This window comes from Silene latifolia, chromosome 10, assembly GCF_048544455.1.
Source record: "Silene latifolia isolate original U9 population chromosome 10, ASM4854445v1, whole genome shotgun sequence".
Lineage (NCBI taxonomy): Eukaryota > Viridiplantae > Streptophyta > Magnoliopsida > Caryophyllales > Caryophyllaceae > Silene > Silene latifolia.
Genome location: NC_133535.1, coordinates 27,960,462 through 27,984,613, shown reverse-complemented (window position 1 = coordinate 27,984,613; position 24,152 = coordinate 27,960,462). Strand labels below are relative to the sequence as shown.

Below are 24,152 nucleotides of genomic sequence, written 5' to 3'. Positions count from 1 at the left end.
GTGATGAATGACATTCCTCCAAAATTCCTTGGATTTCCCATTGAGGAATGCATCTCCGGTAGAGCCCATCACTACACTCCTTATAGAGGTTTGGATCATCCCAAAAGTACCTCTTCACTTCGAATAGGAATCTCTTCCTTTGGTTGTGGTTCAAATTAGGAGGGAGCACTTTTCCAACAATATAGTTAGCATAATCGGCAAACCATGGGGTGATGTGCCTTTCAAGTTGAGTTTGAATAGCCATCAAGATATCGTCGGGGAATGAGTCATTGATCGGGGTTTCTCCATTCTCATCATGAAACCGGATCCTTGACAAGTGATCTGCCACTACGTTCTCGGCTCCTTTCTTGTCTCTTATTTCCAAGTCAAATTCTTGAAGTAGCAAAATCCATCTCAACAACCTTGGTTTTGCCTCCTTCTTTATCAAGAGATGTCAAAGAGCACGGTGATCCGAAAATACAATCACCTTGGATCCAAGTAAGTAGGACCGAAATTTATCCAAAGCATATACAATGGCAAGAAGCTCCTTTTCGGTCGTGTCATAATTCACTTGAGAAGGGTCGAGGGTTTTGCTTATGTAATAGATGGCATGAAGAGCTCTCCCTACCCGTTGGCCAAGTACCGCTCCAACGGCGTAGTTGCTAGCGTCGCACATAATCTCAAAAGGTAACTCCCAATTTGGGGGTTGGATGATTGGTGCCGAGATCAATGCTTCTTTGATTCTATTAAAAGCTTCAACGCACTCGTCAGTAAATTGGAATTGGGCATCCTTAAGCAAAAGTTGAGTGAGGGGTTTTGCTATCTTAGAAAAGTCTTTTATGAAACGACGGTAAAAACCCGCGTGACCGAGAAAACTTCTCACCCCTCTAACATTCACGGGGGGTGGGAGTTTCTCTATCACCTCAACTTTAGCTTTATCTACCTCGATGCCTTTTTCCGAAATCAAATGACCCAAAACAATTCCTTCATTAACCATGAAATGACACTTTTCCCAATTTAAAACAAGACTAACATCTTCACATTTTTGCAATACAAGGTGATACCCGTCGCTGTGAGTACCAAAGATAAAATTTATAAACTCCTATTAAGACTAACCTAGGCTAGTGGTAACAGGGTCGATCCACAAGGAGGCAGTTGTAAATTCAAGTTGTTCTATGATCAGTCTAAGGTAACTATTATGGGGATTGGTTTAATTGGTCTATAACTAATAATAATAAGAAGAAAATAAACTAAAGATATGGATTAAACAGATAAAAGAAAGGTACTAGGATGGTCGGGTCATTACAGCTTCGGCGGCAGCAAACTAGGTCGGTCTGAATTAAACACAAGTAAGGCGGGAAATAAGAGGTCCTCTCGGTCCACTCCTAACAAATAGCATCTCTCGATCTCGCTAAAGGTCCCTAATGTCACTAATACTGACTTTCATCCCGAAAAATGACTAATGGTCTAAACTATACCTATCTTTCGATCTTAGCACAGTTTAGTCGAATTAATTGACGGTCAAGCAACCTACCCTACCTCTCGGTCTAATGGGTCAGTCACAAAAGAGGTATCCAACTGGTCGCATGCATTCGATTCGTTAAATACAAGATTAAATTCAATCAAAACGAAAGGTAACCTTACAAGGTCAGTCGATCGACCAACAATGTCAGTCGATCGACTGACACGCTGGTTCGATCCGTATCTACCCTATTGCCGCCTAGCCATAAATCGCCTACATCCTAGCACAAGCTATTTAGCTACTCATGGTGAATGTAAAAACAACAATAAAACTAATGACTATTACGGAATTCATACTTGATGTAAACAACAATAATGATGAAGCGATAATTGGCTTGGGATCACTAACTATCAATTCTATACTAACAATGAAAGCAAAACAATGAACTTAAGATTAGGCGGAGAACAATACCGAAAATTCCGGAGGAAACGATTAAGAATAAAGGCAGAATTCCAAAGCAAGATTCGATATCCAAACCCTAATTATCCGAACAATCTCTGAATGCAAACTTGAATCTAAAACTTTATGTAAAATTATCCCTAAAAGCCTTTTTTTTAAAACAGAAAGTTGTGTTACGTTATATAGAAAATAAGCGCAACAACCCTTTCCTAAACCTAAACTTCACGGGCTTTGAGTTCTAAATCTCAAATGCGGAATCGAAGTCCGGTCGATCGACTATTCAAACTGGTCGATCGATCGCTGCTCTCAAAGAAGTAGCTTCGGGATCCGATAGGTGGTCGATCGATCGATGATCTTGGTCGATCGACCGGATTAGTCGCTACTCGACTTCTTTAAACTCGTGGATTCGTCTTTCGGGCCTTGGATTGCGCACCAAGCTTGTTCCTTAAGCGGTTCCTTAACGTCATTTGCAATGCAGCTTACTCGGGGACGGATTCGGCTTGATTTCCCGCTAAATTCTCCACATTTCTGCAATAAAGTACAAAAGTACGAAAGTAGAGGAAAATAGAGAAATATGGGCATATATAGCACAGTTGAGCTCTGAAATGCGTGTAAAAAGAGATGTAAAACATCATATAAATGACACGCATCAAATCTCCCCAAACCAAACCTTGCTTGTCCCCAAGCAAGAACTAGACTCGATCTAATGACCCAATGGAACGAGTTCAAACTCAGAGCGAAACGCAAACTGTAGGGCCTGAACCAATTTAATGCACAACCAACAATCAACTAGTAATGCGAATCATGCAAACGAATTATAAGGTCGTCAAAAACTGCTGAACCATCAACCGTACAGACTTATCAAATTGGACTCTCGCGGGTCGCTCAATTCGCTCAATTAAGCACAGGTGATATATTTGTAAGATAGAAAGAATTAATATTGTAGTGACTCTCACCTAACTACGACCTATGAAAACATGCCAGCAATAAATTATGAAGACGACCTCTATGACCGTACATACGCATTCCAACCAAACAGATGACCATTGACACATGCCGAGGTGTAATTATGGAAATGTGAGGTATGGGTAAGAAGAGGCAAAACATTTTATGGTAAAGTGGAGGTACAGGTGATCAAGCTAGTACCAAAACGGAACCAAAGGACAACATCCAACTTCTTTCTCATAATCAAACGAAACGGTGCTATAGCAAGCACAAAACTCACAATCTCCAAACTATTAAATCAATAAACTCCCCATAAGAAATAAATGAAACATGGGAGCAAAAATCGCCAAAGGCTAAGGATTAAATCATGCGAATTGACTTTTTCTTTCTTTCACGAATCTCGATCGATCGACTAAAGGTGGCGATCGATCGATGCTTACACACAATCTGAGAACCTCTTTTTTCTTCTTTTTTGAATCTTTTTCATTTTTTTTTTCTTTTTTTCTTTCCTCCTTTATTTCATTCTCCCAACGATATCTCAAACATGAGCATGTACCACCAAAAATTGAGTAACAATCCCAAGAACACAGACTACTAGCTTGACAAAGGACAGGCTAAATGTAGGATGTAGAAAATAGGACAAAAAGGATATTTTTGGCATAGTGAAGCTTATGGGTAAAATGAGAAAAGGAAACCTCTACCACATGTGTCAACTAACCACAAACCGAATGCATACAGGTATTAAGTAGATCAAATTCATAATTATGCAAATTAAGGAAACATGCCTCATAAGGAGTACTACTCACATTCCTAGATGAACTGGTCATGAATGACACCAGTTATAAGCTCTAAAAACTCAGAATATATGATGTAGCTTGCCAATTATTAAAGTCAAGTCTCAGGCTCAGCAAATAATTTAACGAAAACTCGTAGATATGCACTAACGATTCTACTAATAACATGTAAGTCAAGCAAGGCTCAGGCAAAACAGATGCAAATGCTAAATCATCATAGAAATACTACCGTTCCGACTCGACCTATATGCTAAAATAAACGTGCGTTTTATGGAAATTTTTGAAATTTTTCAATTTTTTTTTTTTTTTTTTTTTTTTTTTTTTTTTTTTGGACTTTTGTATTTATGAGACATGAAATAAACAATGCAAAACAGAAATGTAAACGTGAATGCAAGCAAATGATATGCGACGCAAAACCCTTCCCCAAACCAAATCGCACAATGTCCCCATTGTGCAAAATCATGTAATGAAGAAAAATGGAAAACGGGAATTTGCTAGAAAAAGGGAAATAAAAACATAATGACATAAAGGGATAACTTGGGAACTCACAAGACTCTAAGCGCAGCAAAGGAAACCTCCCCAAACCAGCGTGAGCTAGGAGGTTTCAGTAGCCAGCAGTGCTACCGACAAGAGTGCCTGAAAAATAATCAAAACCACGCATAAGACGGAAGAAAGCAATTTTGGAACGTAAAAATTGTGCATAAATGAGACAAAAGAAGAAATAGACAATTCGACGGAAAATAAAGTGGAGTAGAAAACTCCCTTAAGTCCGCATATCGACCAAACACAGCAGGGGAGAGGTCGTGAAAGAATGTATCAAGCAGCTAGATCGATCGACCTAAAGGGACGATCGATCGACGGATGGTCGTGAACAGTAGCTCTGTAACCCGCAACCCCGATCGATCGACCATCGAAACCAGTCGATCGATCGACTGAAAACACTGCTGCAGTGTCTTATTTCTTCGTAATTGCTCAATGATTCGAGCTAAGAAACTCTAAATACCTGCAAAAACACAATAGTACGCGCCCAAAATTGCGCAAAACCCGTAACGAAGTCCGAAGCAAATAAAATCCTAAGCAAACAAAATAAAAGCGAAGTTTTCGCGCACACAAAAACAAATAAATAAAAAAAATAGTTCGAAAGCAGTAAAAAGAAGTTTATAACGAAAATTGATCAACTAATAGTTGATCAAAAAGGACCAAGGGATGGCCCACTTCGTCGGCTTCTGGCTACTAGAGGTAGCCTCAATGGTGCTCATATTATCAGCTGCACCCTTCTCAGCTTTAACAGTTGGAGAGCTCAATGAATCAGCTTTGTCATCTCCCCAATCAAGGACTTCCTCGGAATCGTCGGACTCCAAATCTGCCCATTTCACCTTGACGGGCTCATCTTCCACTTCCTCGTCAGTTCCATAACTTAGGCATCCAAGACCTCCTCTCGAAACGATAGGCTCTGTCGCAGCTGGAGCATCCAGCGGCTCTTCCTTCCCCAAACCAGCTCCTGCATTATCTAAAACAACAAAGTCTTCCTCCTTCGTGCTCCCAATCTGGGGCGGAGGGGTTAATACAGCAGTAGTAATAGGGACAGTCAGTTCAGGAAGCACAAAGTACGATTTCTTTTCGAAACCGTGTTACGGTGTGACAGCCACATGGGATCCTTTTTCTTGGCCTACTGGGCAAAAAAAGTGGAGTGCTTTCCCACTTTGAAAGTCAAGGTACCTTTACCGACGTCGATGATCGCACCAAAGAAGCAGTGTGCAGAAATGGTCTACCCAAAATGATGGGTATATGGTCATCCTCAGGCATGTCAAGGACAACAAAGTCAACAGGGAAGAAAAACTTCCCTATTTGGACGGGTACGTCCTCTAGGACTCCTATGGGCTCGACCGCAGATCGGTCAGCCATCTGAACTGTCATCTCAGTAATCGCAAACCTGGTCAGTTTAAGCTTCCTAGCTAGGCTTAAGGGCATGACACTTATGCTAGCTCCTAAATCACATAAAGCCTTTTCGATAGAAAAGGTACCTATGCTACAAGGGACGGAAAAACCGCCGGGTCTTCTAACTTATGGGGCGCGTGTGAGACAAGTAAGAGCAAGACTCTTTAGTTAACGCAACAATATGAACATGTTCAAGTGATTTTTTCTTTGACAACAACTGTTTCATAAACTTAGTATATCTTTGGCACTTGGTTAACTAACTCAAGAAAGGGTACACGAACATTTAAGCTTTGAATGACCTTCTCAAATTTTGAAGGATACTGTTCCTTGGTTGGCACGAGTCTCTCCGGATATGGGGCGGTAAGGAGTACCTTAGCCCTCTCCTCTAATGCGCGCGCGCCGGCGTCCTTGGACTTTGGCTGAAAGTCCGTCACCTTCTCTTTGTTGAAGCTGGACCCCTCCTCGGACCGTCTCAAATGAGACCCATTAACCGTCATTGGGTCGAACCGTGAGCGGGATCGACCCATCAACACTGGGTCGCCCCTAAAACCCGGGATCTGTGGTACCCCGAAACAAGTGGTCTCGCAAATTATTTGGCATTAAAGGACGAGACTCTTCAATATCAGCAGTGATAGTGGTCGATCGACCACCCCCTCGCCGATCGATGTTGGTTTACACGATTCGAAGCTCCGGAACCCGTGTTTCAGTCGATCGACTAGGGATATCAGTCGATCGACTGAAATTCCTGGCAGACTCCTTTTTCTTTGATTTGTTCGTTGAAGCTTTCTCTTTGCTTGTTTCTGGCTCATCTTTCCCAACAGCATCCTCAATCATAGCAGGACCGTCAAGGGTGGACCCGCTCCGCAATGTGATGGCATTTAGGGTCTCCTTTTGTTCGGGTTGAGTGGGTAAGTGCCCGGGAGCTCGAGTGTTATTCTTACTAGCCAATTGAGCGATTTGGCTCTCTAATAGCTTCATCCCGGCTTCTCTTGCTTGGGACTCCTTTAGCAGCAGATTCTTGAGCTCAGAAAACTCAGAATTTTGTGATTGTTGCTGCTGCGGCACATAAGGAGGCTTCTGGTACTGCTGTTGCTTTTGATGAGGCGGAACATACGGCTGCTGCTGTGGCGGAGGTTGAGTTGGGTTTTGGACATTCTGGCTCCTCCAACTCAAGTTCGGATGTGGTGGCTCGTAGTAGGAGTTGTTCTGCCTATAGTGTTGAAAGGCAGCACAGGATTCAAAGGGACTAGGGCAATTCTTTGAGACATGGCCCTCAACTCCACATCTTTCACAGACGAAGGGACCGTCTGACACAGCATTGACCTGGTATATCCCACCTTTAGATGCTCCTCCTAGCTCATACTTGTCAAATCTTGCAGTAAGAGCCTCAAGTGCAGCAACAGAGGAAGATTCAGCAGCTCTCCTCTGGTTCCCTCTCGAATTCCCATACTCGGCCTTGTGGGTAGCGAGATCATCAATGATTTTCCACCCTTTGGTTGCTCCCAAATTTTCAGCGAATCTCCCATTGGCAGCAGCATCCAAAATGGCCCTCTGATCGTCGTACAACCCATTGTAGAAATGATTGCACAAACTCCACTTCGCAATCCCATGGTGCGGTATGGTCCGCACCAACTTCTTGAATCGGACCCACGCCTCGTGGAAATTCTCATCTGGCCCTTGTTTAAAGCCCGTAATTTGAGCTCTAATGGCGATCGTCCTTGAAGCAGAGAAGTACTTCTTGTAGAACGCCAATGCCAGTGTATTCCAATCAGTGATCTCCAGAACGGTCTTGTCCAAATCCCTATACCACTCCCTTGCGGCATCACGAAGGGAAAAGATGAACATGGTCTCCTTGATTTGATCCTGGGTCACGCCAGCTGGAGGGGGAATGGCGCTGCAGTAGTCAATGAAAGTCTCCATGTGTTTAGCTGCATCTTCATTTGCAGCTCCCCCAAACTGGTTTCTCTCGACCATAGTAATGTAGGCAGGCTTTGGTTCGAATTTCCTGGCTTCTCCCGGTAATTCGAACCCTTTGTACAAGTCGGCGGCTGTTGGCTCCGAAAAACTAGCTATGCTTGCTTCCTCGGCCATGACTGAGATTTCTGGAGAGGTAACTGTTTCAGCCGAAGAGGTGGGTGAAGACTGTTGGTCTTCTTCAAACAGATCGTGCTCGAGATAGCTTGATGAGTACTCGGCTCTTCCTCTGTCGACAATATCCTTCGTGCTCGTCTCAACCCGCGCAAAGATTTCTCTATCTCAGAGTCAAATGGTAATAATTCTCCACCCTGTGACCTGCGCATAAGAAGAAACTACACAAGGAATATAAGAAAAGTTTAAGGAACAGAAGTCCCTTAAACTAAGAAAGACTAAAAATAAAACCAACTAAAATTAGGACTATTGCCTCCCCCAACGAACGGCGCCAAAATTTGATACCCGTCATTTGTGAGTACCAAAGATAAAATTTATAAACTCCTATTAAGACTAACCTAGGCTAGTGGTAACAGGGTCGATCCACAAGGAGGCAGTTGTAAATTCTAGTTGTTCTATGATCAGTCTAAGGTAACTATTATGGGGATTGGTTGAATTGGTCTATAACTAATAATAATAAGAAGAAAATAAACTAAAGATATGGATTAAACAGATAAAAGAAAGGTACTAGGATGGTCGGGTCATTACGACTTCCAAGGCAAAGCAAACTAGGTCGGTCTGAATTAAACACAAGTAAGGCGGGAAATAAGAGGTCCTCTCGGTCCACTCCTAACAAATAGCATCTCTCGATCTCGCTAAAGGTCCCTAATGTCACTAATACTGACTTTCATCCCGAAAAATGACTAATGGTCTAAACTATACCTATCTTTCGATCTTAGCACAGTTTAGTCGAATTAATTGACGGTCAAGCAACCTACCCTACCTCTCGGTCTAATGGGTCAGTCACAAAAGAGGTATCTAATCGGTCGCATGCATTCGATTCGTTAAATACAAGATTAAATTCAATCAAAACGAAAGGTAACCTTACAAGGTCAGTCGATCGACCAACAATGTCAGTCGATCGACTGACACGCGGGTTCAGTCCGTATCTACCCTATTGCCGCCTAGCCATAAATCGCCTACATCCTAGCACAAGCTATTTAGCTACTCATGGTGAATGTAAAAACAACAATAAAACTAATGACTATTACGGAATTCATACTTGATGTAAACAACAATAATGATGAAGCGATAATTGGCTTGGGATCACTAACTATCAATTCTATACTAACAATGAAAGCAAAACAATGAACTTAAGATTAGGGCAGAACAATACCGAAAATTCCAGAGGAAACGATTAAGAATAAAGGCAGAATTCCAAAGCAAGATTCGATATCCAAACCCTAATTATCCGAACAATCTCTGAATGCAAACTTGAATCTAAAACTTTATGTAAAATTATCCCTAAAAGCCTTTTTTTTAAAACAGAAAGTTGTGTTACGTTATATAGAAAATAAGCGCAACAACCCTTTCCTAAACCTAAACTTCACGGGCTTTGAGTTCTAAATCTCGTCTGGAATCGAAGTCTGGTCGATCGACTATTCAGATCGGTCGATCGATCGCTCTCAAAGAATGTAGCTTTCGGGATCCGATAGGTGGTCGATCGATCGATGATATCTTGGTCGATCGACCGGATTAGCTGCTACTCGACTTCTTTAAACTCGTGGATTCGTCTTTCGGGCCTTGGATTGCGCACCAAGCTTGTTCCTTAAGCGGTTCCTTAACGTCATTTGCAATGCAGCTTACTCGGGGACGGATTCGGCTTGATTTCCCGCTAAATTCTCCACATTTCTGCAATAAAGTACAAAAGTACGAAAGTAGAGGAAAATAGAGAAATATGGGCATATATAGCACAGTTGAGCTCTGAAATGCGTGTAAAAAGAGATGTAAAACATCATATAAATGACACGCATCACAAGGGAAAGATTATGCAAGCATGAGTCAAAGTCCTTTCCATAAACACTAAAATCATCCATAAAAACTTCCATTATGGTCTCTAGATAATCGGAGAAGACACTCATCATGCATCTTTGGAAAGTAGCGGGGGCATTACATAATCCAAAAGGCATTCTTCTATATGCAAAAGTGCCATAGGGGCATGTGAAGGTGGTCTTATGTTGGTCATCCGGGTGTATAGGGATTTGGAAGAATCCCGAATACCCGTCAAGGTAACAAAAGAATTTGTTAGAGGCTAACCGCTCAAGCATTTGGTCAATGAATGGTAAGGGGAAGTGATCTTTCCTTGTTGCGGAGTTCAATATACGGTAGTCAATGCACATACGCCAACCGGTGATCATTCTTGTGGGTATTAATTCATTCTTTTCATTTGTCACTACCGTAGTACCTCCTTTCTTAGGTACCACTTGGACGGGGCTAACCCACAAAGAATCCGATATGGGATATATGATTCCCGCATCAAGTAATTTCATGACTTCTCCTTTGACAACTTCTTGCATGTGGGGGTTCAATCTTCTTTGGGGTTGAATGGTAGGTCTATGGTCGTCCTCTAGATGAATCCTATGCATGCAAAAGTTGGGACTTATCCCCTTAAGGTCATCTAGACTATAACCTATAGCCTTTTCATGTTGTTTCAACACATTAAGCAATTTACCCAATTGGTCATCATCAAGTCTATCATTAACAATCACGGGTTTGGTCTTTGATTCATCAAGGTAAGCATATTTCAAATTTGGGGGAAGGGGTTTCAAAGTAGGAGTTTGTACCTCACTTTCCTCCTTTGGAGTGTCATTGAGAATTTGCTCCATCTCCATTAGACATTCCATTCTCATGACATATTCTTCTTCACTTTCATTAACCTCATCATATTCGAATTCCATGATAGGTTCCTCTTGCTCTTGAGTTTGTAGAATATCCTCTAGGATAGATTGCTCATCCTCTATGGGTTGACATGCTTCTACTAGAATATTATGCACCAACTCGGATTGTGCATGGGTGAGTTCTTTGTTAGCTAGAGCGGCCTCAAAGAGATCCACCTCTAACTCCCAATACATGCTCTTAGCCTCACTTGCTTCTAAGGCCTCTAATGGTTGCATGGGATCCTTGAAGTAAGGGATACTCAAGTGGTCCTTTACAAAACAATCTATGAAATCCATTCTCGCAAAATATCAAACAACTAGAAAACAATTAGAACAAACCTTGAGGAGTTTTACTTCCCCAAGGTGAAAAAGACACAACTAAAAACAATAAAAGAAATCTTAAGTCAATTAAACACCGTCCCCGGCAACGGCGCCATTTTTGATCGGAGCCATTTGGTGTTCACAATTAAGCATATGTGGTCGTTGGTCAATGGTCGATACAAAACACAATTTATACTTCACAAACAACTCTACAATTAGTAAAGAGGCAAGTAAAGGTCGGATCCCAAGGGACGGGTATTGAAATGAAGATTCTATTGTAACTAGTGGTGTCTAGGGGTGTCACAAATTGGGTTGATGTAGAAGGTTACTAAACTAAAATAGCAATGAAAATAAACTAACAAGGTAAATGAAATTAGGGTGTAAACAATTGATTAAAAGCACTAGGGTGTCATGGGTTCATAGGGGAATCATGGGATATGATCATACAAACATGTTCTCAAATTATAAGCAAGCAATTATTGTTGTGATGGATTGAGTTGGGTTATATCTTACAATCCTAGGAAAGTTTGGGTCCCGGAGCCGAATCTCTTGGATTGTACAACACCTACAAGTCGACTTAATCTTCCCTACTTAACACATGCATGGTCTAACAAGACTCGAGTTGGGTTATGTCTTACAAGTCAAGTTGAAAGGATAGAAGATGATAGTAAATGCAAGGATTCATAGGCTTAGCATTTCATCAAATATAACATGTGCATGTATTAAGATCAAAACAAGCAAGCAAATAAGATATGAAAGCATATTAATTTAAGCATGAATCATTCCCCATGTTGGTTTCCCCTAATCACCCATTAAACCCTAGCTAAGAGACTACTCACTCATTATCATATTGATCATGCTAGAAAGGTTGTCAATCATACTAACATAATGAAACATGATGAATAAATGAAAGTAATTAGCAATAATTAAAAAGGGGTTAAGAGATTATACCTACTAATGATTCCAATAATAAAGCAAGAATAATAGAAGTACTTGAATCCTAGATTGAGAGGTTGTCAATCTCCCAATAATAACCCAAATAATCTTCAATTACCCAAAACAAAGTAAGAACAAGAGAGAGATTAAAGAACTAAAACTTGGATTAAAACTTGATTAATATTTGATTACAATATTGAAGAGAGATTTGATTGATATTAACTACACTAATTATTGATAAGAAGAACATGCTCCTCTAATTAGACTAATGGGGTATTTATAGTGAAAATTAGGGAGGATGCATTAGGGTTAACTAAGGGCTAAACTAGTAATTACACTTTTTAAGTTGAGCAAGGAGCCTCCGGGATTATCCGAGAGAAGGGCTTCTCCATTTCGTAGCTTGAAGAATGAAATGTCTTTGTCTTTGTGATCCGTGCGGCCGGGAGTCGGGACGGCCGGATCTGGGATGGACGATCCGAGCGGATCAAGGAACAAGACGCTCGGATCGGGCATGGGCAATCCGGGCGGATTTCTGGTGAGGACGCTCGGATCGGGCGAGGACGGACGGATTCTCTACAATCCGTTCGGATTGTAGTTCAAGCACTTTCCTTCTTCTTTTTCTTCCCTTTTCTTCATGAATTCCTTGGGGATTTCCTTGGGGACTCAAGGATCCTTTTCTCAACAATGCTCTTCTACTATGCTATGTACAAAGGCCTTCTAGTCTTGTCTCTCCTTGATGCTTGGTCATTGAATATGATCAATTTAGCCTTGTTTTGCCATGAAAATGCAAGATTCTTACTCCTTTCCTACCAAGGGATCAAAATCTCAAAGAATATGCAAAACAAATAACTAAAGATAAGAAATGACCCAAATAGGCACTAAAAAGCATGAAAACAATGGTAATTCGGGGGCTAAATATGCGCCAATTATGGTCACATCAGAAAGCATATTGATTTAAGCATGAATCATTCCCCATGTTGGTTTCCCCTAATCACCCATTAAACCCTAGCTAAGAGACTACTCACTCATTATCATATTGATCATGCTAGAAAGGTTGTCAATCATACTAACATAATGAAACATGATGAATAAATGAAAGTAATTAACAATAATTAAAAAGGGATTAAGAGATTATACCTACTAATGATTCCAATAACAAAGCAAGAATAATAGAAGTACTTGATGTTTGATTGAGAGGTTGTCAATCTCCCAATAATAACCCAAATAATCTTCAATTACCCAAAATAAAGGATGAACAAGAGAGAGATTAAAGAACTAAAACTTGTATTAGAACTTGATTAATTGTTGATTACAAAACTAAAGAGAGATTTTATTGATATTAACTACTCTAATTATTGATAAGAGGAACATGCCCCTCTAATTAGACTAATGGGGTATTTATAGTGAAAATTAGGGAGGATGCATTAGGGTTAACTAAGGGCTAAACTAGTAATTACACTTTTTAAGTTGAGCAAGGAGACTCCGGTATTTCTCGAGAGAAGGGCTTCTCTTTTCGTAGCTTGAAGAATGAAAATCGTGCTGTACTGAAATCCGTGCGGATTGGAGTCGGGACGGCCGGATCTGGGCTGAGGAATCCGAGCGGATTTAGGAGAGGGACGCTCGGATTGTGCTGGGGGAATCCGAGCGGATTCCAAGGTGGGACGCTCGGATTGGGCTGGACGGACGGGCGGATTTGGTACAATCCGTTCGGATTGTAGTTCAGCGTCAATTCTTCTTCTTTTCTTCCCTTTTCTTCATAAATTCCTTGGGGATTTCCTCGGGGACTCAAGGATCCTTTTCTCAACATTGTTCTTCTACTATGATATGTACAAAGGCCTTCTAGTCTTGTCTCTTCTTGATGCTTGGTCATTGAATACAATCAATTTAGCCTCGTTTTGCCATGAAAATGCAAGATTCTTACTCCTTTCCTACCAAGGGATCAAAATCTCAAAGAATATGCAAAACAAAGAACTAAAGATAAGAAATGACCCAAATAGGCACTAAAAAGCATGGAAACAATGGTAATTCGGGGGCTAAATATGCGCCAATTATGGTCACATCAAATATCCCCAAACCGAACCTTTGCTCGTCCCGAGTAAAGAGGTGACAAACACTAGGACCAATACTAACCTAACCTAATAATAATAGCCGATATGAGACAATTAGCGGGTCTCACTCCGCCCCTTCAACTCACAACAAGACAACCATGAGGTAGGATGCCTTCTTGCAAGGCAAGGTGGGTCTTGCCAAAATGGCGACACATCCAAACATTAAAGCACATAAAATCACATGATGGATGCATCTACAAAAAGAATAGCCACTTTCCTCATCTAAGTGGCGGAAATTATCTACAAGGGAAGCAATTCAAGGGTACACAATCCTTCATAGATGCAATTTGTTCAAACTACTAGGCCTAGAAAGATACCAATAAATCACCTCCAAAAGGTGTCAAGCTAGGGTACCTTTGTCCTCAATCGTTAAATGCTTTTGTCAAGAGTAGACTCCCTATGGTGTTAGAAACACTGGAGGATCGCGGAATTCCCCGTCTTGCCTAGACAAGAAGAAGGGTCGTCCCCTCTCTACCATGCACAAAAATGGATACGATGGATAAAGGGTTCAATAGATATTTGAGTTTCATTTTGGGAGTTTGCTTTGTTTTTTTGTTTTTCCCCCCAAATTTCTTGTGGCATATAACATTTGAGAACACTTTCTTGCCATTTCTTTTTGATTTTTGGCATTTCAACACTTGACAACTTTTTGCATTTCTTTTTGAACATTTTCAAAGTCACCCCAATTAGTAACGAGGGTGCCTTGTATTTGAAGCTTTAGGAGTCTATTTTTGCTCCTCTTTTCATTTGATACATTTTTGCAAACTTTCTTTCACTTTTCATTTCTTTGAACTCAAATTGATTTCTTTTTGTGCCCATTCCCTTTGATGACAAAAATGTGGTAGAACATGGATGAATGATGGAAGTATGCATGGTTTCAAGGGTCACCTTGGAATAAACGGTAGCCAAGGAGTTATCACACCACAAGGTACTCTTGACTAGGCCTTAATCCATGGGTCAAAGGATACTAGCATGACACATCCTAGGGTGTTTTACAAGCATTCTAACAAGCAAAGTCTTAAGAATAAAGAGTATCTACTAGGGCCTATATACACTTGTCAAGCTTCCAAAGTAGACGGTTTCGCAAAATTTTTCTAACATGCAAACTACATGCCATGATGCAACTAGCATATACACATCCTAATGCAAATGATTCTACCAACTAATATGCCAAATAAACTAAATGCAATCCTAAGTTCACATTGTTATACCGCATCAATCAAAATAAAGCCACTTAGTCATTAACATAAAGAGGAAAAAGGAGATTGGAAAGATCATACCATGCGGTCTTCAATATCCTCATGTCTCGGATGTGGCGTAGTCAATCAAAGTGAACAAGGATAAAACAAACACAATATATACAAGACAATATATACAAAGGAAATGAACTTGTTTTTGGTTTTTCAATTTTTTCAATTTTTTTGTTTTTTGAAATTTTTCAATTTTTATGGTTTTTGAATAAAAGTTAAGTGTTAGAATTCCCATCCCCACACTAATATGGGCATTGTCTTCAATGGCCAAAATGATGGAAATTATGCAAAGATGATGCATGATTTCTATACTAAATGCAATTCTACACTAAGCTATACTACATGATGCATGGTTTTTGTTATGACGGAGAGGATAATTTAGATTACCTCCCGTTGTGTATGCATTAACTTCCCCAAACCAAATAAGACACTATTGCTAATGTCAAAGCATTGGGGTAGTTCATGCACACACTATGCTATGCATGAGACTAGATTGTCATTTTGGATTTTCAAAAATGGGAACAATAAAGTAAGAACACCTCAATGGTACCGAGGTGTGAGTCCTTTGGTGTTGCTAGGACTAAACCAACAATGATCAAAATGAAATAAAATACAAAGAGATATAGACAAACCGTGGGAGTGTAGGAGTCTCCAAGGCTAGTCTTCCATCATGCTATCATCATCATCACTTCCCTCATGAGAAGTGGGCACATTGCCACTTTTCTTGGCACTTTCTTCATCACTTTCTTCATTATCTTGCTCATCATCATCTTCACCATCTCTTTCTCCATCTCCACTTGCTCCTTCCTCAATATTATCATCAATCTCTTCACCATTTCCAACAACCTCATTGTCTTCCACCACGTCCCTAGATGCACCCGGAAACAAGGCTTCTTTATCTGCCCAACTAGGCAAAGGACAAGATGGATCAAGGAGTCCTTGCCTAGCTAAATGTAAGAGGGGAGGATATTGAGCCAAATATGCATTCTTCCGATCTTCATAAGCTTGCTTGTGCATTGCTTGCATAAGAAGAGTGACATAGTCTTTCCCAATTTCAACTCCTTGCGGTTTGAACTCTTCATACATAAAGGGGTAAGGTGGTATAACAATGGAAGAGGAGGGGGTTTCGTGATCACCCTTTTGTTGTTGAATGATGTACTCGGCTTCTTCGGATAGGGGAAGTAAATAGTTGGTCCGGTGGACACTTAGACGACAAATCTTCGCGGGTAAAGTGAATGATCGAGCCTCACTAGTAAGCCACCCATACTTGGTGTCAAGGGGATTGTGAGCAACCCACTTGAACTTGTTAATCATGATAGACATATCAATAAGATGGCCACCTTCCTTAGCCTTGTACTTGCTATCCTTATTGAAATTAGGATCAAAGTGCTTGGCTAGGACCGTGACTAGGCCGTCATTAACAATAACGGTTGTACCCTTCTTCCCACTATCTACATGGAGCCATCTATCAACCAATAGCCTCAAAGAATTGTAAGGCTTGGTATGAATTCTTCCAATATTCAAAGCCGATTCAAGGAGAATAAAATCAAGTCTTGTGAAATGATTGGTGTCTTTCCTAGCAATTATGGTATTTCCCACAACTTTGTGCCATACTCTTATGCCCGGATGATGGACCAAAAGAGCACGACAAGCATGAAAATCATCAAATTTCTTCCCGGAGATTGCCTCCCAAAGAGGCTCGGGGTCATACTTCCCATATTGCTTATGATATTTCTTTTCATCGCTAAGACCCAAAATTTCACCCAATTCCGAAAAGGTAATGCGTCTACTAGTGTTAGCTAGACGAAACTCAAGATTTTCCCTATTCTCAACTTTTGTCACTTTTAAAGAACTTAAGAATTCCAAGACAAGGGAGGGGTATGTTACTTCCTTTGTTTCAAACAATTTCTTCAAACCCATGGCATTGAAAAAGGCTTTTGTTTGTTCAAGAACACCCAATTTATCCAAAGCATCTTTACATATGAATTTGGTGGATTGAATTGATTTCATAGCAAACTTGGCAAATGTCTTTCTATGGGTATCGGAAATAAAAGTTACCTCCGGATAATGCAAGAGTTGATCGATTACCGGAGTAGAAGGTGATGCTCCCATAGAAGTTTGTTGTTGTTGTTGTTGCACTTCCAAATTTGGTGTTGATACCACCATTGCCAAAGCTTTCTTTGTTTGGAGAGCTTTTTGCCTTTGAGAGAGAGCCTTTGCTTTTGGTGCCTTTGTTGCCTTTGTTGCACCCTTTGTCCTTGCCATTTGATGAACTAACCAAGAAAAGAATAAAAAATCTTCAATTTGTAGAATGCCCAAATCGATTTGAAGGTGAAAGGCTTTGCCTTTATGAAATCAAAAATCGACTCAAAGGTTGAAGATTTTGTTCTTGGTTTTGATTGTTATTGAAGATGGAGTGATTGATTTGTTGTTTGAAGGATGGTTTGATTTGATTTTGATGGATTTTGTTGAGGGTTTTTGTTTTTGTGATGGAGAGGATGAGGGTTTTGATGTTGTGGGTAGTGTTTGTGAATGAATGAATGAATGAATGAAGGTGGGGTGGGTTATAAAGAATTCGACAATTTCAAAATTTTCAAAATCCCGCCTAGAGACGGGCGGCTTCTGGGGAATCCGCTCGGATTCTTTTTGAGGGACGGGCGGATTTTGTGCAGGACGGACGGTGGGTAGTGTTTGTGAATGAATGAATGAATGAATGAAGGTGGGGTGGGTTATAAAGAAGTCGACAATTTCAAAATTTTCAAAATCCCGCCTAGAGACGGACGGATTCTGGGGAATCCGCTCGGATTCTTTTTAAGGGACGGGCGGATTTTGTGCAAGACGGACGGATTTCAGTCCAGAGATTTTTCTTTGTTTTCTTCAGCTTCAAGACGGGCGTCTTGTTCACAAGACGGACGGATTCTGTGAGACGGGCGTCTTTCCAGAAATCCGCTCGGATTCTTTAACAGTCAAGAAGTTTGCAATTTCAGCTCAGCCCAGGACGGGCGTCTTCTCAGCAGGACGCTCGGATTTGCTGCAGACGGGCGGATTCTCAGGAATCCGCTCGGATTCTTCTCTGTTGTACACGTGTTCAGCTCCACCCGTGCACAAACGCAATCTCTTATCATTCTTCCTTTCTTTCTTTCAAATCTTGTGTTCTTCATTGTGGGGGCACTACTAAGGCATGAATAGCCTAGGCAATTCCCATCCCCACACTAAGGTAAAGCACTACACATCAATTGAAATCGTTAGTCCCTCCCTCACTTCTCTCTTACATGACAATTATTTTGATCAAAGTAAATAAAAATCCAAAAATGACCAAAAATGCAATACAAGAATTGAAATGTAAGTTAGGGAGTTAGAAATATTTATAAGTGGTGGTTTAGGGAGGACTCCACCAAACTCTCATTCTTGATGAGATGTCAAGGGGGCATGTTCAAGGTGTTGTTGATGTTGCTCAACACCTTGAAGAAGTAGTCAAAAGCTTGTTCATTGTTATGGTAGAGGTCCTCAATAGACCATGCCCCTTGTTGTTGATCATGATCGATGGCATGCCCAATGTAGGGATTAAAGATCCCTTCAAATTCGTCGTCCCAAAGACCACAAACTTCATTGAGTTGATCATTGAAAATCTCTTGCTTAGATGGAGACAACTCTCCCAATTTCTTCTCTTGGCCAATGAGGCCATCTTCTTCTTCCTTGGTTGATTTTGATGAGCTTTGCAAGCTCTCCTTGTCACAATTCACTTGCTCTTTGAATAGAGCATCTTCAACTTTCTTCCTCCATTGGAGTTCCGATTTCTTCCTTTCATCTTTTCGGCTATAATGATCAATCATGAAACATGGCTCATGTAAACGAGGAGCTCTCATGGTCTTGTCAAGATTAAAAGTTATGCTTTCATCTCCCACTTCTAGAGTGAGCTCTCCATGTTTCACATCAATCACCGCACCCGCGGTGTGTAGGAAAGGTCTTCCTAAGATGATTGGAATGTTGGAATCTTCCTCCATATCAACAATGACAAAGTCCACCGGGATGAAAAACTTCCCAATTCGCACGGGGACATCTTCCCATATCCCTAATGGTGTCTTCGTCGATCTATCGGCCATTTGAAGTGTGATATTGGTGCATTTAAGCTCTCCCATTCCCAACCTTTTACTTACCGAGTACGGCATGACACTCACACTAGCCCCTAGATCACATAAGGCTTTGTTGATCGTCGTGTCGCCAATGGTACACGGTATTGAGAAGCTTCCCGGATCCTTTAACTTTGGAGGTGAACTCCCTTGAAGTATTGCACTACTCACCTTAGTGAAGGCGATAGTCTCAAGTTTCCGGATCGACTTCTTCTTTGTGAGGATATCTTTCATGTACTTTGCATAGGCCGGTACGTGATTGATTAATTCCGTGAAAGGAATTGAGACTTCTAAGTTCTTCACAATCTCCATGAACTTTCCAAGTTGATCATCAAATTTGGGCTTGGCTTGACGACTTGCAAAAGGAAGTCTAATCACAATGGGCTCCTTTTCTTTGGCCTTGTCTTCATTTTTCTTTGAACTTTCTTCTTTTGATGATTCCCCTTCTTTGGGGCTTTGCACAACAACTTCATTCTCACTAGCTCTCACAACTTCATCCTCAACTTGCTCCTTCGGTGCCTCATATCTTATACCACTTCTCAAGTGAATGGCACTAACCGTTTCATGTCTAGGGGGATTACTTTGAGGTGGTAATTGCCCCTTTTGTCTTTGTGAGCTTGAAGATGCTAATTGAGTCAATTGTGTTTCCAACATCTTGGTGTGAGCTAGAATGTTGTTGATGGTGGTGTCTTTTGCTTGGCTATCTTTTTGCATTTGAGTGAAAAATTCTTGTTGATTCTTTTGCATTTGGAGGACCGCTTTTTGGACATCAAAACCTTGGTCATTTTGGTGATTGTATGGATTTTGATTTTGGTAACCTTGGTTTTGATTGTAAAAGGGTCTTTGATTTTGATTTCTCATGGGTGGTGGAGTGTATGTTGTTTGAGGGTTTTGAATATTTTGGCTTTTGTATGAGAGATTTGGATGGAACTTGGTGTTTTCATTGTAAAAATTTGAATAAGGGGTACCACTTTTGTAAGCTTGGAAAGCATTAACTTGTTCGGTTGTTCCCCTACACTCACTTGGGTCATGACCCAAAGTTCCACAATTCTCACATATCCCACTTGGGATTGATGAGGATGCCGTCATGGCATTGACATGATGCTTTGATGATTTTGAGTTTTCCTCAAGTCTAGCCATAGCTTGTTCAAACTTCAAGTTGATTGTGTCAATGTGAGCACTAAGTTGAGCACCCAATTGAGTAACGGAGTCCACTTCATGCTTTCCTCCTCTAGTAGCCTTGCGAGGCCTACTATATTGTGAATTATGGACCGCCATTTCCTCAATCTTGTTCCATGTTTGATTGTCATCAACTTCGGTGAACATTCCATTTGATCCCATATTGAGAATGTTCCTAGAATCTTCATATAAACCATTCCAAAATTGTTGCACTAAAAACCATTCGCTAAGTCCATGGTGAGGACATGAGTGACAAATACCTTTGAACCGCTCCCAAGCTTCATACAAAGATTCTTCATCCCTTTGCTTAAAACCCGTAATTTGAGCTCTTAGCATGTTAGTCTTTTCCGGTGGGTAGAATTTTTTGTAGAAAGCTAGAGCTAACTTCTTCAAAGAATCTATTCCAAGGGTGGCCTTATCAAGGCCCTTCAACCATTGCTTTGCGGTGCCGATTAACGAAAAAGGAAATAAGACCCATCTTATTTGGTCTTGAGTCACGCCCGTTTGAGAGATAACATCACAATAATCGCAAAAGGTTTCCATATGAGAATGAGGGTCCTTACTAGGCATTCCCCCGAATTGGCTCCTCTCAACTAGTTGGATGAAGGCGGACTTGGCAATAAAATTACCGGTTAGATGTTGCGGTGTAGGAGTACCATTTGGTAGATTCTCCTCGGTGGGTATAGAGTGTGACGAGAATTTAGGCATTGTAGGTGGATTTTGTGTGGTATTGTTTAATGGGTTCTCTTCTCCTTCTATTGCGAAAGGATTGACAAACTCACTAGTGGGTTGAACAACTTCACCAACACCTCCCAAATTCCTCCTAACAAGTCTCCTATTATTCGTCAAGGTTCTTTCGATTTCACGGTCAAAAGGTAACAAATCTCTTTGTAACCTTCTAGACATGCAAAATATCAAACAACTCGAAAACAATTAGAACAAACCTTGAGGAGTTTTACTTCCCCAAGGTGAAAAAGACACAACTAATAACAATAAAAGAAATCTTAAATCAATTAAACACCGTCCCCGGCAACGGCGCCATTTTTTGATCGAGGCCATTTCGTGTTCACAATTAAGCATATGTGGTCGTTGGTCAATGGTCGATACAAAACACAATTTATACTTGACAAACAACTCTACAATTAGTAAAGAGGCAAGTAAAGGTCGGATCCCAAGGGACGGGTATTGAAATGAGAATTCTATTGTAACTAGTAGTGTCTAGGGGGTGTCACAAATTGGGTTGATGTAGAAGGTTACTAAACTAAAATAGCAATGAAAATAAACTAGCAAGATGAATAAAATAAGGGGTGTAAACAATTGATTAAAGGCACTAGGGTGTCATAGGTTCATAGGGGATTCATGGGATATGATCATACAAATATGTTCTCAAATTATAAGCAAGCAATTATTGTTGTGATGGATTGAGTTGGGTTATATCTTACAATCCTAGGAAAGTTTGGGTCCCGGAGCCGAATCGATTAGATTGTACAACACCTACAAGTCGACTTAATCTTTCCTACTCAACACATGCATGGTCTAACAAGACTCGAGTTGGGTTATGTCTTACAAGTCAAGTTGAAAGGATAGAAGATGATAGTAAATGCAAGGATTCATAGGCTTAGCATTTCATCAAATATAACATGTGCATGTATTAAGATCAAAACAAGCAAGCAAATAAGATATGAAAGCATATTGATTTAAGCATGAATCATTCCCCATGTTGGTTTCCCCTAATCACCCATTAAACCCTAGCTAAGAGACTACTCACTCATTATCATATTGATCATGCTAGAAAGGTTGTCAATCATACTAACATAATGAAACATGATGAATAAATGAAAGTAATTAACAATAATTAAAAAGGGATTAAGAGATTATACCTACTAATGATTCCAATAACAAAGCAAGAATAATAGAAGTACTTGATGTTTGATTGAGAGGTTGTCAATCTCCCAATAATAACCCAAATAATCTTCAATTACCCAAAATAAAGGATGAACAAGAGAGAGATTAAAGAACTAAAACTTGTATTAGAACTTGATTAATTGTTGATTACAAAACTAAAGAGAGATTTTATTGATATTAACTACTCTAATTATTGATAAGAAGAACATGCCCCTCTAATTAGACTAATGGGGTATTTATAGTGAAAATTAGGGAGGATGCATTAGGGTTAACTAAGGGCTAAACTAGTAATTACACTTTTTAAGTTGAGCAAGGAGAATCCGGTATTTTCTGAGAGAAGGGCTTCTCTTTTCGTAGCTTGAAGAATGAAAATCGTGCTGTACTGAAATCCGTGCGGATTGGAGTCGGGACGGCCGGATCTGGGCTGAGGAATCCGAGCGGATTTAGGAGAGGGACGCTCGGATTGTGCTGGGGGAATCCGAGCGGATTCCAAGGTGGGACGCTCGGATTGGGCTGGACGGACGGGCGGATTTGGTACAATCCGTTCGGATTGTAGTTCAGCGTCAATTCTTCTTCTTTTCTTCCCTTTTCTTCATAAATTCCTTGGGGATTTCCTCGGGGACTCAAGGATCCTTTTCTCAACATTGTTCTTCTACTATGATATGTACGAAGGCCTTCTAGTCTTGTCTCTTCTTGATGCTTGGTCATTGAATACAATCAATTTAGCCTCGTTTTGCCATGAAAATGCAAGATTCTTACTCCTTTCCTACCAAGGGATCAAAATCTCAAAGAATATGCAAAACAAAGAACTAAAGATAAGAAATGACCCAAATAGGCACTAAAAAGCATGGAAACAATGGTAATTCGGGGGCTAAATATGCGCCAATTATGGTCACATCAAACCGCTTAATTCGCCTTAGCCCGTATTATTTAATCCGTATTAAATAATTATCTCAACATCGCGTTTGACTAATTATTAGTCAATAACTCCGACTAACTGTTTAGTCAAATTAGGCATCAACATGACTGTATTTTCATACCGTCACATCTCTCAAACGTATCCTATAGGTGTGACTTTTAGGGACCAGTTGATCACCGCCATCTGTATGACAATAACGTCAAACTTATATAGCAAGCCAACCGTTATTGATAAACGTGGACCAACTGATAATAATACAAAAGCATACCCTTTGATCCTTTTAGAGATTTATATGTCATTGCACTAACTGTAGAGGACACCAGCCCCAACAAGCTCCCACTTGTCCGTACAAGTGTACATGCAATAACGTTATCCGCACTAACTGGAGGACACTCGCTCCAACAAACTCCCACTTGTCCGTACAAGTGTATGTGCGATAACCGATTCTCATATCCATTTAAAATTTCTCCCACTCAATGTAAAACAATTTGCAGATCCTGATCCGCAAAGGTCGTATTTTACAATCGACCAGTATCAAGAGTGGTTTCCCGACTAGATAGTAACTTAACCGATAAAACGAATCCGCATTCGAGCATGGCCATGCATTTCGATTCTGACTCCTCGAGTGGCCCCGAGAAATATCGAGTACGATAAAGGCTGAATATTTCCTTCAACTCGACTCCGCCGATCTAAGCACGCATGAAATGACCCAGAAAAAATCTACTTGGCCCCTCGTTACGGATGACCGTGAGAAAGAAACCAAAGTCACCCAAAATCGGCCTTAATCTCAAGAGACAGTCGATAGTCAAAAGAAACGACTCTTAGGATCACCATGGAGGTCCTATCCACGACCGGCACCGAATGTTATAAAACATTTAGGACTCCACGTCGATGTCACAATTGTGTCCTACGAGATATCCGTATAACTCGCCCCGTGATTGGTCACCAACCGTTTGACTTATGGCTCGTCGAACCCACCATCA

At 40.6% G+C, this 24,152-nt stretch overlaps 1 non-coding gene across 1 annotated transcript; it reads left to right on the top strand.

Moving 5' to 3' along the window:
- The first annotated feature begins 20,574 nt into the window (after window positions 1-20,574).
- LOC141609636 (small nucleolar RNA R71) lies at window positions 20,575-20,681 on the top strand. Its single transcript, XR_012527559.1, has one exon. It is a non-coding gene; the product is annotated as a small nucleolar RNA R71 (small nucleolar RNA).
- The last annotated feature ends 3,471 nt before the right edge of the window (window positions 20,682-24,152 follow it).